The 14,137-nt window shown below is 34.4% G+C and overlaps 1 long non-coding RNA gene across 1 annotated transcript; it reads right to left on the reverse strand.

Annotated features, from left to right (window-relative positions):
• Window positions 1–12,965: 12,965 nt before the first annotated feature.
• Window positions 12,966–13,634, reverse strand: LOC133816051 (uncharacterized). The gene is made up of 2 exons (XR_009884982.1): window positions 13,578–13,634; window positions 12,966–13,467 (listed from the first exon to the last, which is right to left on the reverse strand). It is a non-coding gene; the product is annotated as an uncharacterized LOC133816051 (long non-coding RNA).
• Window positions 13,635–14,137: the final 503 nt, after the last annotated feature.

The raw sequence follows: 14,137 nt of genomic DNA on the forward strand, positions 1-14,137 counted from the left end.
CATACTAGCTAAGGTTCTAATCTTTCCCCTGCAACAGATTTCCCTCTCCAGGTACAAATGCTAATCACTGTGAGGATCTCCCCTTTTAAACTCAAGAGTCACTGCTCCTTTCTTACAACCCATCACTGTTCCCTATACTTAACCAACTTTTCATACTCAAAATCCTTACGTTATAACTGTCTTCGAGGACACTTCAAGTAGTAGCTAATATGTTCATTGGTCTTAGTGTGCTTCCAATCAAATCTCTTTCATATCTGATCTCTTCTCTTCCTGTAGCTTAACCTTGAATACCTTTGAGGAAAGAAGTTAATACCTTCTGAAACCTTACCTCTGACCCTGCTACTTAGTCATGATGTCATCAGTATAGTAGTCGTTCACGTTCTACCTCTAGCTGGGGAGTGGTTAGCCCTATCCCAATGAATCTGAATACAACCCATCCATGTCATTTCTCTATTCTCTGCCTATCAAACTTGCCCATATTATTGAAGTACTAAGCGATTAGGAATCCTTACTGGTAACATATCACACCCCTCTTGGTACAAGTAATAATTTCCTAAGATGTCTCTTTCCTTGATCCTTATCTAGTAATAACCAGATCGATGTCCAACTCCTGAAGACATCATCCTGTCTTGTAACGAGGCATTTAAACTCTTCATCCCTAGCAGGCAATTCCCACGAGTCCCACGACACAATATTCTGCCTAATTCACTTGTAAGTCGCATCCTTTTTTAGGTGACTCCATAATTCCTTAAGCCAACCTAATATCATTCCTCATAGCGTCCCTGATACCAAATCCTTCCATATCCAAGCTCCAAACCGTGCCCAAAAGCTGCATTCTCATCTGCATCCCTACTGATCAATTTAATTTTCATTTAGTCTAATCAATATACCTCAAGAGATGCTCATGACTGTCCAGGGTTGTCCCTTATGTAACACATTAACTTCCCTCAGCAAATACTCGTCTGAATCCTTCCTAATAGACACTCAGCACCAAGTCCTTCAATTTTTTTTTTCCAACCTGAGCAAAAGCTACCCAATCCACTGGCCACTTCTGAGGAACTAACCCTGGGCTCTAAATGAGTAAGATATCCCAATCTTCCCTATCCAAAACAGGAGCCATAAAACCACCAAAGGTTCTTATTCTGTCGATCACTGAGTAACCACACTTACTAAATTTCCACGAACGAAAATATCATCACCTGTATTCCTTTCATCTTAGGCAATAAGGCCCTCTCTCTACTGCCCAAACACAGACAACCATCTCAGAGTTTAACTCACAAATGACCGATCATCTCCGGCTACATCCATTTGTATCATAACCCAAAGTGGATCGACCAACCCATCAAACTCAACAATATATACTACCGCTATCTTGCCACTTTCGACATTCTTTTACCACAAATGCCTAGTACGGCTACTCTGTCGCAATTTATCCTTCTCATATCACTAAGAACGGGATTAGCCACACCCATTCATTAATTGATCCCTGAACAAACCCAAACCCTCCTCGAAACTAGAGGATAATACTTCCATTCAATAATTTTTGTCTGTTCCTCCTCAGTAACTTGCCTTTTTAATCCATCCAATCCATTCTATCAGACCTCACAACCTGACTCATATATCAGCAAACATCTGCTGCGAACCTCCAGGGCAGGTGGAGGATTCCAACCCCCAATTGTCATCTTCTATCCTTACCAAAACCAAAACTGAATCTGATTGACCATTCTCAACACATACACCCTAAATTAATCTGTCTTCGCCGACTAAACTTCTCAGCCCTGACGTTTATACCCAAAACCATCTCAAGGGCAGATCCAAATAACCATAACAATTAAACACATATAAAGCATATCAAACATCAATATTATGCATAAATTATCAAATTTCTTTATCACTAGATGCATTCATACCTATTATGCCTTCCATGCCAATAAACAGGTATAGCATACAAGTTCAATTTAAGAATATAATAACTCGCAATCCATATATCATCATCATCCATATATTCATCCACACGCGAAAGCGATACCAATCAACATGCCCTACTATCATCACACAGCAGTCAAGGGCCAAGCCCTATCAGTATCTCATGCTCCCTAATAATCATACAAATTAGTACACACATATTTTATTCAAGCACTTACGCATACAATTTCATGTATTCACTACAAACCCCTGAGTCGAGCATGTCTTTAGCGGCGAGTGTACATGTCCAGCTAATCTTCAGGAACCCATAAACCTAGACGGCTCTGATACCAAGTTGTAACGCCCTGGATAACCAAGACCGTTACACTGTGTGTTTAAAATAGTGCAAGACTTGCTAGCCAAGTCATTCAGACAAAGTGTAAACTCTATACCATTATCAGAGTAAGAATAAAAAGATTTTGGTCACAAACAGGCTATTTTCATTAAAAATGACGGTTTAATACATGGAGACTCAAAACAGGGTTTAGGTGTCTTAGTTACAACAAATTCTAGAAGTTACAAATAGTTCAAGCCACTCTAATGGAAAAATATACATTTTAGGTTTCCGTTCCTGTACAATTTCTCGACCGTGGCGGCCGAGCAGCTGACGATGTACACCTCGCCCCCAGAGCTCTCCAACTCATGGTTGATTCAGCCTACCCTTGCCTTTACCTGCATCACGTAGCACCCGTGAGCCAAGGCCCAGCAAGAAAGCATAATAACATAGCAAGATCAGCAACACTTATCTAATATTTCACAATGCTCAACTAAGAATTCGATATTTCATTACATTTATCAAATCAGTAATAACAGTTTGTCATCCAAACAGTCAACCAACCATATTCATAACACAATATTCACATTCATAGCCAATAGATTGTCATAACCATCAAATAACATTCAGGGTTGGCACCCTTAGTCGCACCCTATATGTAACACACTGTCTTCGGCTCATTAGGGCCGCCCCCAATGTAATACTCACTGACTAGTTGTAACGACCCAAATTTCCTAATAAGGTTTAGGACCTTGATTAGGAGGCCGGGAGGGCCATAATTGACTTATTGTATTATTATATGATTATATGCATGATTGTGTGGGTCATATTATTATATGATGATAAAGGCATGCATGGGACTATAAACTCTGCTGTGAGGGTATTATGGTAATTTGGCTCATTGAGAGTGTAATTGTGTATTTGTGTGTATATTGGTAGGCTAATGTTGAGACCACATTATTATGTGGATATATTTGTGATCTGTGACTCGAGACGATCCTAGCGAGCAAAGTGGCGAAAATTCATGGCGGGGATTTATACCTGGCTCGGGGTGAGCTTAGGGGTATAAATGGGAATTTAGCGAATATACTGGAGTCTATTATGACATTGAGGAATAATATTGATAATTAATTAGGTATCGGGAATTAAGCGGGAAATATTAGAGACACTCGAGGAATTAGCGGGAATTGGGTAAAATGACTAAAATGCCCTTAAGTGGATTAAAGGGTTTAGACTTAATGGGGAGGGCATACGAGTCATTTAGCTTACAGAAGTTAAGCAATAACATGGTTTTATGTTAGTGGGATTTGTAGAATATTGGAGAAGTCTGAAAAAGAAAGAAAAGGAAGGGAAAAGAAAGAAGGGAAAACAGAGAGGGTTCTCTAAGTCGGTTTATGTTTTCTTCACCAATTTCTTGAGGATTTCTGGAGTAAAACTCAGAGGAAAGTTAGTCCAATTAAGCCACAAGGTTACTGAGCAAGGATTGAGGATTTGGCAAGGGTTTAGCAGGATTAGGCCATCACTTGAGGTAAGGTTCTGTAATCTCTTCAGTTGCTGGTTTGGTTTTGTTTCTGGTTTTTAAGCTATGGTACTTAAGTTGAATTGGATGGAACTTTAGGAATTCAGGCTTAAGACTGAGGAGAGGCAAGCCAAGAAGGTTTAGAGACAGCTTGTGGTCGAAATTCTATCAAAGGTATAAAGCCTAAACTCTAACTTTGTAGTTCAGCTGGTTTTGACTGAGTTTTAGAGCTTAGGAGTGGCTATGGTGAATTCTGAGGTTGTGGATGCATGTGCTTAAGTTCTAGATGTTTGGGGTGCTTGGGATGAGTGGAGTATGGTCATGAGGTTGTTTTTGAGTTTGGGAAAGAGTTGGAAGAGTTTTGGTTCGAGTTGGTTTGAGAAAAATCGCAGAAGAGAAAAATGGTGCTGGGCTGTCTGTGACTAGCGCTACAGCGCTAGCCTTTGGGTGCTGTAGCGCTAGGCCATAATGCTGAGGGGACTTTGGCTTCTGTCTGTAGCATTGTAGCGCCCTCCTAAGAGCGTTGTAGCGCTACCCTGCTTTCTGAAGGGGATTTTTGGGTTGTTTGCAAGGGTTTTGGACCTAGGGTTTGGGGTTTGGTTCCACCACCTTGTTTGGTGGAGCTAGGACTTCCCGGGGGCTCGGGATTGGCCCCGGGGCTAGGTTTTAAACTTGGCGATTTATAATGACTTTGGCCATGATTGTGATTAGGTAAGCGCTAGGGCTTGAGTGGGATCGTGCTGAAGGAGTCGAGGGATCAAAGCTAGTGAATTGAAAGGTAAGAAAGCTGCACCTGGTTATGTGGTTAGGATGGGACTACGTGTTCCCTATGCTTGTATGCATTGTTATGTGAATGTGATTAACCATGTGAACACGGTGGGACTAAGAGCTCCCTCCATTTGTATATCATGTCGTGAGATGGTGTTATTATGCCACGGGACATGCGATTATAGGCCTAAGGGTGTCGGAATCAATATTTGCGCGCTGGGGCGCGGCTCGGCCACTGGTAGCTGAGGCAGCTTATTTATCACTTAGCTCGGTTAAGCTGGCCGGAGTCAGTGAGTATTACACTGGGGGCGGTCCTAATGAGCCGAAGATAGTGTGTTAAATAGAGGGTGCGACTAAGGGCGCCAACCCTGAATGTTATTTGATGGTTATGACAATCTATTGGCTATGAATGTGAATATTGTGTTATGAATATAGTTGGTTGACTGTTTGGATGACAAACTGTTATTACTGATTGGATAAATGTTATGAAATATTGAATTCTTAGTTGAGCATTGTGAAATATTAGATAAGTGTTGCTGATCTTGCTATGTTATTATGCTTTCTTGCTGGGCCTTGGCTCACGGGTGCTACGTGGTGCAGGTAAAGGCAAGGGTAGGCTGAATCAACCATGAGTTGGAGAGCTCTGGGGGCGAGGTGTACATCGTCAGCTGCTCGGCCGCCACAGTCGAGAAATTGTACAGGAACGGAAACCTAAAATGTACATTTTGCCATTAGAGTGGCTTGAACTATTTGTAACTTCTAGAATTTGTTGTAACTAAGACACCTAAACCCTGTTTTGAGTCTCCATGTATTAAACCGTCATTTTTAATGAAAATAGCCTGTTTGTGACCAAAATCTTTTTATTCTTACTCTGATAATGGTATAGAGTTTACACTTTGTCTGAATGACTTGGCTAGCAAGTCTTGCACTATTTTAAACACACAGTGTAATGGTCTTGGTTATCCAGGGCGTTACACAACACCTATTGAAGTGAATAATGAATTGTATGCTCTCGCAAACAAATCAAGCGGCATCGTGTTCTCATATCCAGAGATGATAGTGAATGGTGTGAAATTTGTGATTCATGGTCGTGATATGAAGCTTAAAACACAAAATTGCGGTGTAATGGTGCCAAGTGAGGAAGGAGTGAACTAATATGGAGTTCTGGAAGAAGAAATTGAATTGTCCTACTTGATGGGTTACAATGTTGTCCTATTCAAGTGTAGATGGTTCAATACAAGTATAATTAAAGTGAAATCTAATTTTACGAACGTATATGTGAAGGAAGAATGTTATAAAGATGATCATTTCTTTCTCGCATCTCAAGCGAAGTTGGTGTATTATCTTCGAGATGTGAAAAATGGGGATGATTGGAGGCTCGTTAATGAATACATTCCGAGGAATGTATGGGATTTCTCACATTCCAATGTTGATGATACTGAGACCACAAATGATATACCAATATTGCAAGAAGTTAATTCTTCTTCATTTTAGTTGTGGGTAGAACTTCCAATTTTTGATAATCTTCAGTATGATCGGGTTGATGTCAATACCACTGAAGTGTACAACATCGATGATTTGGTTGGCGAAGGTTCAGATGAATTTGTTGTCGATGATGAAGTTGAATTTGAAGACGACACGTTGGCCGAGTATGAAGACGGTGAGGATGACGACAATGTTCTATTCGATGGTGATAGTGATAGTGATGTTCGTAATGATGTTGTAGTTAGTGATGATGAGGACAATGATATGTAATTTAAACAAGTATATGTAACTTTTATTTAATTCAATAAACACTTTATTTATTATCATTAATTAATGATAGTATCAGTTATAGGTACACATGCACCTATTGGATGCCTTGGAGATAATCAATGTATTCATGTACTGGTTCTCATTTTTTCTAGATATTTGATGAAATATCTTGAAGAAATGAGAATTAGTACATGACTACTTACTATCTCCAAGGGATCCACTAGGTCGGAATAGGGTAGGTTGGGAAAGACAATAAGTAATAAAATGTTAATTTTATAACAAAAAACAATAGACATGCACCTAGTGGATGCCTTGGGGATAGCCAATGTATTCATGTACTGCTCCTCATTTTTTCAAGAAGTTTGATAAACATTTTGAAAAAATGTGGAGAACTACATGACTGCTTACTATCTCCAAGGGATCCACTAGGTGGGAATAGGGTAGGTTTGGAAATACCATAAGTAATAAAATGTTAATTATATATATATAAAGTAATAGACATGCACCAAGTGGATGCCTTGGGGATAGCCAATGTATTCATGTACTATTCCTCATTTTTTCAAGATGTTTGAGAAACATCTTGAAAAAATGTGGAAAATTACATGACTGCTTACTATCTCCAGGGGATCCACTAGGTTGGAATAGGGTAGGTTGGGAAAAACCATAATGAATAAAATGTTAATTTTATAACAAAAAACAACAGACATACATAATTTGAATTAGTTAATTAATGAATATTTTAATGTAGAATGGTCGAACCAAGTAATGACACAGGTGGTGGCTCTAAGATGGGCATGGGAGCTTATTACGGTGCCAATATCGAGAAGGAGCTGGCCACCAAAAAAGTTAGCCATTTGAAAGTAGGGTTTGATGCACAAACTGGAAAAGCCATTCAAACGTACAGCAAGTGGTTCAACAATTCCATGGCTCGTTATTTGCGTAACACCGTACCCCCAACTACACTAGCTTGGGAACAAGTAAAACTAGTTGATATCCAAGTTATTCGAAAGAGGCTATCTGTAAGCATTTTTTAAACCTTTAATAACTCACTATTAAAGATTTTGTCTATCTTCATAATATTTTAACAAATTCCAAATTAATAATTGTGATTTTAGGAAAAATTCATTTATCCATAAGACAATCTAGTAATCAACGATGCCATGGTAAGACAAATGCAAAAAAATCTGACTAATTGGCACCACACGATGAAGAAACACTGGGTAGAGGTTGGACGAGAGGTGGACAATGAGAGAGCGAAGTCAAAACCTTTTGGGTCGATTACTTCTTCTGATTGGGCAATTCTATGCGATTTTTGGGCTTCTGATTCTCAGCAGGTATGCCGTAGATTTTACATTAGTTTTTAATTATAAAATTACAAGGTAGATTAATGAGTACTATTTTCTGTTTGAAGCGTATATCAAAGAAAAACAAAGAAGCTCGAGCAAAATTGACCATACCAGGAGGACACGGTTCCAAATCCATCATTGCCCATGTTTATGATCACGTAAATTATAATAACCTATATCCTTACATTTACGAAAATATTATAAAGGTCACAATGTTTAAATAATTTACTTTTTTAGATGGACCCACCTAATAGCGAGCTCCCGAGCATGATCGACACATTTGAGCACCTCCACAAGAAGAAGGATAAGTAGATTAGTGATGTAGCGGCGACAAAACATGTAAGTTGCATAACCTTAACTAATTTATGATCATTTAACTTTAAAAAAGTTTAGTAAATAATTAATAAATATTAATTATTAATTGGTTGTTGTCAATTAGTAATTATTTATTAATTATTAATTATTAATTAAATTTTTAACAATTAAATATTTATAATCTATGTGCCAATATTTTTATGATTAATGATTGTGGACTAAGATAAAAAAAGAATGTAACTAATGTTGTCCCCGTCTCAGGGAGCTTGTGGCCTAAAGTAAATTTGGTCATGAAAATCCATATTTAAATAAAAAAACATGCAAATATAGTTGATGTATATGTTTAGAGACGTAAATTCCTCATTAATGGAATTAACTGCACTTACTGTATATATCAACAACAATCAATCATGATTTTGATTTAGATATGGATTTTCATGACCAAATTTACTTTAGCCCACTTGCTCCCTGATACATGAACAAAATTAATTACATTCTTTTTCAATCACTAGTCTGCAGTCATTAATGATAGGATGTTGGCAGATAGATAATAAAGTTATATTTTATATGTTGTTATATTAAAAATTTATAAGTTAGGTTTTCAAATAACGTTATATTGGAATTCGAGATACGTGCTTTTTATTGTGCAGATTGAGATGACCGAGCGTCGAGCATCGCAGAGTACGACCCCTGTATCATCTTCTGCTTCTTGTGTCGGCGATAATGTCGACGGTCAGTTCCCGCCTGATATGGATATTGTCACAGATGTCCTTGGACCCCGCTCGCGTTATAAGAAAGGGTTTGGGGGGTTGCCTAGGTTGAAGGCAATTGGCGCAAAGAGGGCAGCATCTTCGTCAACTTCTCAAATGTCCAGGCAATTTCCACCTGAAGTAGACACCATTTTGCAGCAAATTCAGGACATTATGCTAGAAAATCATAACCTAAAGAAGTATATGACTAAACTTGAGAGTCGTCAACGGCGTCAAGATGTCTTGCTCAGTGCTTTTTTGAAGCAGGTTGGTGAATTGGCTCCTGGTTTTACTGTCGACTTACCAGATTAGGATCCGGACGAGGACGATGATGCTGACGGGGGCAGGGATGATGAGGCAGACAGTACTCATTTGTAGAACTTTTTATTTAAAATTTAATTTATTAGACATTTAATTTACTAAACTACTTTTATATTTTCATGTTTGGTGGAGACAATAAATATTAATAGTTGTAATTTTTTTATTTATTTATAAAATTTTAATTTTAATTTATTTCTAATTAAAAAATATTACTAAAAAATTAAATAATTATTACTATATTAAAATCGAAATTTATTAATTAATATTAATATATTAAAAATAAAATTAGTAATATAATCAAAAAATTTATTTAAAAAATATTTTTACTGGCGCAAAATAACGTCGGCAAAAGTCTCAACCCTCACTATATATATACACCTTTCTTGGTGCAAAAACGCGCCACTAAAAGACACATATTTTACCGGCGCAATATTGCGCCACTAAAAGAGTCATCTTTTGCCGGCACATTTTTGCGCCGCTAAAAGTGTTTTCCACAACAACGTGACAAAAATTTTTCCCGGCGCATTTTTTCGTCGCCAAAAGATACCATTGTCGGCGCATTACGTTTTGCGTCGGCAAAAGTGCCATTATCGACGGGGGTACGTCGCGAATTTTTACCGGTGCAAATTTGCGCCGGCAAAAGTGAGGTCTTTTGTAGTGAGGTTAAACTTGTAAAATCCATAACTATTTATTTGAGTTTCCAACTAAATCCTGGCTTGAACCAATACTCACGAAAACTAAAATACTACAAGCTACTACTATCTAGCTAAGTAAAAGTCTGAGACGCTACAATATCGTACAAAAATAGCATAAGCATTCACCTATCTCATTATTCTCTTGATTGTGCGAGCAGATGGTTGGTTAGGAGGTTAAGACAATAACCGTTATTTTATATTTTATTCAGATTTATGTCGCATGAGAAATATCTCATTCTGGTAATGGTACATACAGTGATTCGTTCTTATGCTTTAATAATTGTTATTATTGCATATAAATATCATCTTATGTTTTCACTACACTGTCAATCACATGATCAAAACCCTACCGTTTCTAGAAACAAAAGGAGTGGTTAAAGAATATAAGATTGTAAATTTTAAATTTTGTTGAAGAACAAAAAAACTCTATTTTCCAATTTAACTCAATTGATTTGGAAAAGCATGATTATAGATTCATGTTTGGATGATTTTGGCTTATTTAGGTGTACTTATTTTTAGTTTATTTAGTTATTTTATTAATGTTTTCCGTTTTAATCCATTATAGTTTTAAATATTATTTCTAAAATTTAATTCATTCTTATTCAATTTAATTATTATTTTGTCTATCAAAAGTCAATATATATGTTTTAGAGTAGATTTAACGATGGGGGACCTAACACTACACCAACATGGCGAGAAAGAGTTTGTCATCAAATTTTTAACACAAGCAATCTAAGTGCTACTATTTAGCTACTCATTTCGCAATTTCTTATTATTAATTTTTTTGTTCTTTTGGCATTACAAGTGGCGTGGAAAAACCCATAATGCTCCTTGTTGAGCTTAAGAGACGTTCCTAATTTGTATCTCAAGAGTGTTCAGGCGTTAAATTGATAATAAAAAGTGGTTTTACTTTTTTCACATCTCTTTTATATATAAAGTGTATAGATAACGGTAATTCTTATTTTTAACGGAGTTTTTTAAAATTCTGTCAATTTTAACAGATTTAAGTAAATTGGAGTTAACTTTAACAATGTTATTTTAATTGAATAAATAAACATGATAAATGTGTACGTAACGGGCTTGATCAACGTGAGACAATTCTTGGTTTTAACGGAATTTTTTAAAATTTTGTCAATTTTAACAAATTTAAGTAAATTGACGTTAATTTTAACGGTTTTTTTTTAAATGAATAAAAAACATGATAAACGTGTACGTCACGGGCTTGATCAATGTGCTAAATTTCTTTTAACATTATTTTAGCAAATTTTGATTTTAACGGAGTTATTTTAAAATTCTGTCAATTTTAAAAGATTTTATTAAGCACGTATTTTATTTTAATTAAATAAAAATTATGTTAAACGTGTATGCAATATTTCATAATAATGTGCTAAATTTATTTTAGCACTATTTTTGTGGTTAACGTGATAAAATATATGTTAACAAGATTATTTTAGTTAACGGGATAAACATCTATTAACTAATTAAGAAAAATCTTAAACTTGATATTTTTATTTGGAATTTCAAACTTTATTTTTTTTATTTAAAAAAACGTTAGTTTATAGTCATAGTGTTTAATCAATTTTGTTGAGATCTTATCATAAAAATATCAAGTTAAATTTTATTTTTTAAATAATATCTAATTTAATAGTACTTTTATAGAAGAGTTACATATCAATTGAACTTCTCTCCAAAAGAGTATTCATTCCGAGTACATTGTAGGTTTAGAGTTCAAACAGAAAACATAATCAAGGTAAATCATTTTTTTATCCACACAAAATTAAGTATCAAATTCTTCTTTATGTACATTCTTCATAGATTTTCTAACCATTTTTTTTGTCAAATGAGTTGATCAATCTACGCAAGTTCTAAGGTTTCAACAACAAAACACAAGGTAGCATCTCATACAAATTCACTTATGATTTACTATATCTATCTTATAGACACAAAATTAAGTCTCAAATTTTTTATAATCATTCATCACTGACTAACCGTTTTTTCTCAAATAATTATGTCTCAAATATTTTATAAAAGTACATCATAGAATTACTAACAATTTTTTTTCTAAAATCAGGTGGTCAATCTACGCAAAGTTCTAAGATGAATAGACACACATAAGTAATTAAACTTCAACAAAACATAAAGTAGCATCTTCTTATACAAATTCAGTTATGATTTACTCTATTAATCTTATAGAAATTCAGTACTTATTTATTTTTATTTTTTTTTGAAAAAAATGTCAGTTTATATAGTCATAATGTTTTTAATCTATTTTGTTGAGATCTTTTTATTAAAAATACAAGTTTACATTGTAGGCTTAGAGTTCAACCAGAAAACATAATAAAAAAGTAAATCGTTTTTTTATCCACACAAAATTAAGTATCAAATTCTTCTTTATGTACATACATGATAGATTTACTAATAATTTTTTTTATAAAATCAGGTGGTTAATCTACGCAAGTTACAAGGTAAATAGACACACAAAAGTAATTCAACTTCATCAAAACACAAGGTAGCATCTTATACAAATTCGATTATGATTTACTTCATTAATCCTATACAAATTCAGTTATTAATTACTATATTATGCTATGTGAATAAAAATATTGTAGATATTTTTAGTTTATAAAATTAGTGAAATAGTAACACAGTCAAATAGTAAATAGAGAAATAAAACCATTAATTGTTATGCTAATAAATGTTAAAACTAATAACCAAACACTAAATATAAAATAGTAAAACAATAAAATAGTAGAGAGAGAGAACTACAAAGAAAACCTACAAGCATCAATAAGATATTTTAGTATTTGATTAGATTTACTGTCAATATAATAATACTCAAACAAATAATGCTAACAATGCTTAAATAAAATACTTAGATCTACAGCTTGGGATTGTTAAAATCTAACATAATTTTATTAAAAAATCCTTGCAGCCATTAAAAAAGAAAACAAAAAATATTTAAAACTTATACTTCCCTATGAAAAGTAGCACATTAATATTTAATATAGCATTTATACACAAAAAATATAGCAACAAACAAAAAAATAATTTAACATATAAATATAGTAACAGCCACACATAAAAATCATAAAATTTTTTATATTTAGTCCGCCAAAATTTAAAGAAAACTAAACAACATTCATTTATGCTTCATAAAAATTATTAGTGAAAGACAAAAGCAATAAAAAATTACTCTCTTTTTTGCGATGGTCCCAACAACGAGCCTACTCTTCATCTTCAACATAACTTGCACAAAAAGAAGTTCCAAAGTGTCTTAATGATTTAGTTAAAGGAAAAAAAATATTAAAATCTAAACAAAACAAACAGCCAATTCCTTCAATCATACTCAGAGCCTCTTTTTTCGCCTATGGAAACCTTTTGCACAATCAAGTTCAAATAAAACACTCAATCAACCCCAAAAGGACTCCCTACTGATGCTCCAAAGCATATGCTACCAAGACAAACAACTTGGGAAACTAAATCTTTTATAAATTGATATATTACAATCAATTTATAAAAGATTTTTATAAACAAAGATCACATCATTCTGTATATTATTTAGCAATAGGCAAACTTATAAACTGTAAACATCATAAATCACCAAGTTGTAGTAATCTTATTTCTTATTTTTCAATAAGAAAAATATATGCCTAGACCTGAACCATCATCAGTTGACAAGTTGTAGACTCTTCTCCACCACCCAGAATCACAAGTGATTCTCTCTGCAACATCACATTGAATGATTTTTACAATCCAAAATCTGCATAAAAATCATAATTTTTTTTATATTTAGTTAGCCAAAAAACTAAACAACCTCTATTTTTGCTTCATAAAAATTATTAGTGAAAGACAAAAGCAGTAAAAACTTACTATCTTTCTTTTTTGTGATGGTCCCAACAACGAGCCTACTCTTCATCTTCAACATAACCTGCACAAAAAGAACATTACAAAGTGTTTTAATGCTTTTGTTAAAGGAAAAAATATCAAAATTTAAAGAAAACAAACAGCCAATTCCTTCAATCATACTCAGAGCCTCTTTTTTCGCCTATGGAAACCTTTTGCACAATCAAGTTCACATAAAACACTCAATCAACCCCAAAAGGAATCCCTATTGTATCACTCCACCTATTGTATCTATAGATCCAAAAACTGGGAACTGAAAAATAACAAGAGGGTAATTCAAACTACAAAATTCGAAAACAAAAACAAAATGAGGAAGCAAAAACTTTGTACTAACAGCTGCAACTGACAGGCCCAAGCTTTCCATGATTCCAGATTGGGCAGGTGAGGTATATCCAATCTGCAAGGAAAATAGGAAAATCACAACAAACTTATTTGTTTGTAACATCAAAACTATACCTTTTAACTTGTGTTTCCTGAGCAGCTATCTTTTCTCATATTTTCCTCGACTTTCATATTATTAGATTTTC

This window comes from Humulus lupulus, chromosome 2 (genome assembly GCF_963169125.1).
Source record: "Humulus lupulus chromosome 2, drHumLupu1.1, whole genome shotgun sequence".
Lineage (NCBI taxonomy): Eukaryota > Viridiplantae > Streptophyta > Magnoliopsida > Rosales > Cannabaceae > Humulus > Humulus lupulus.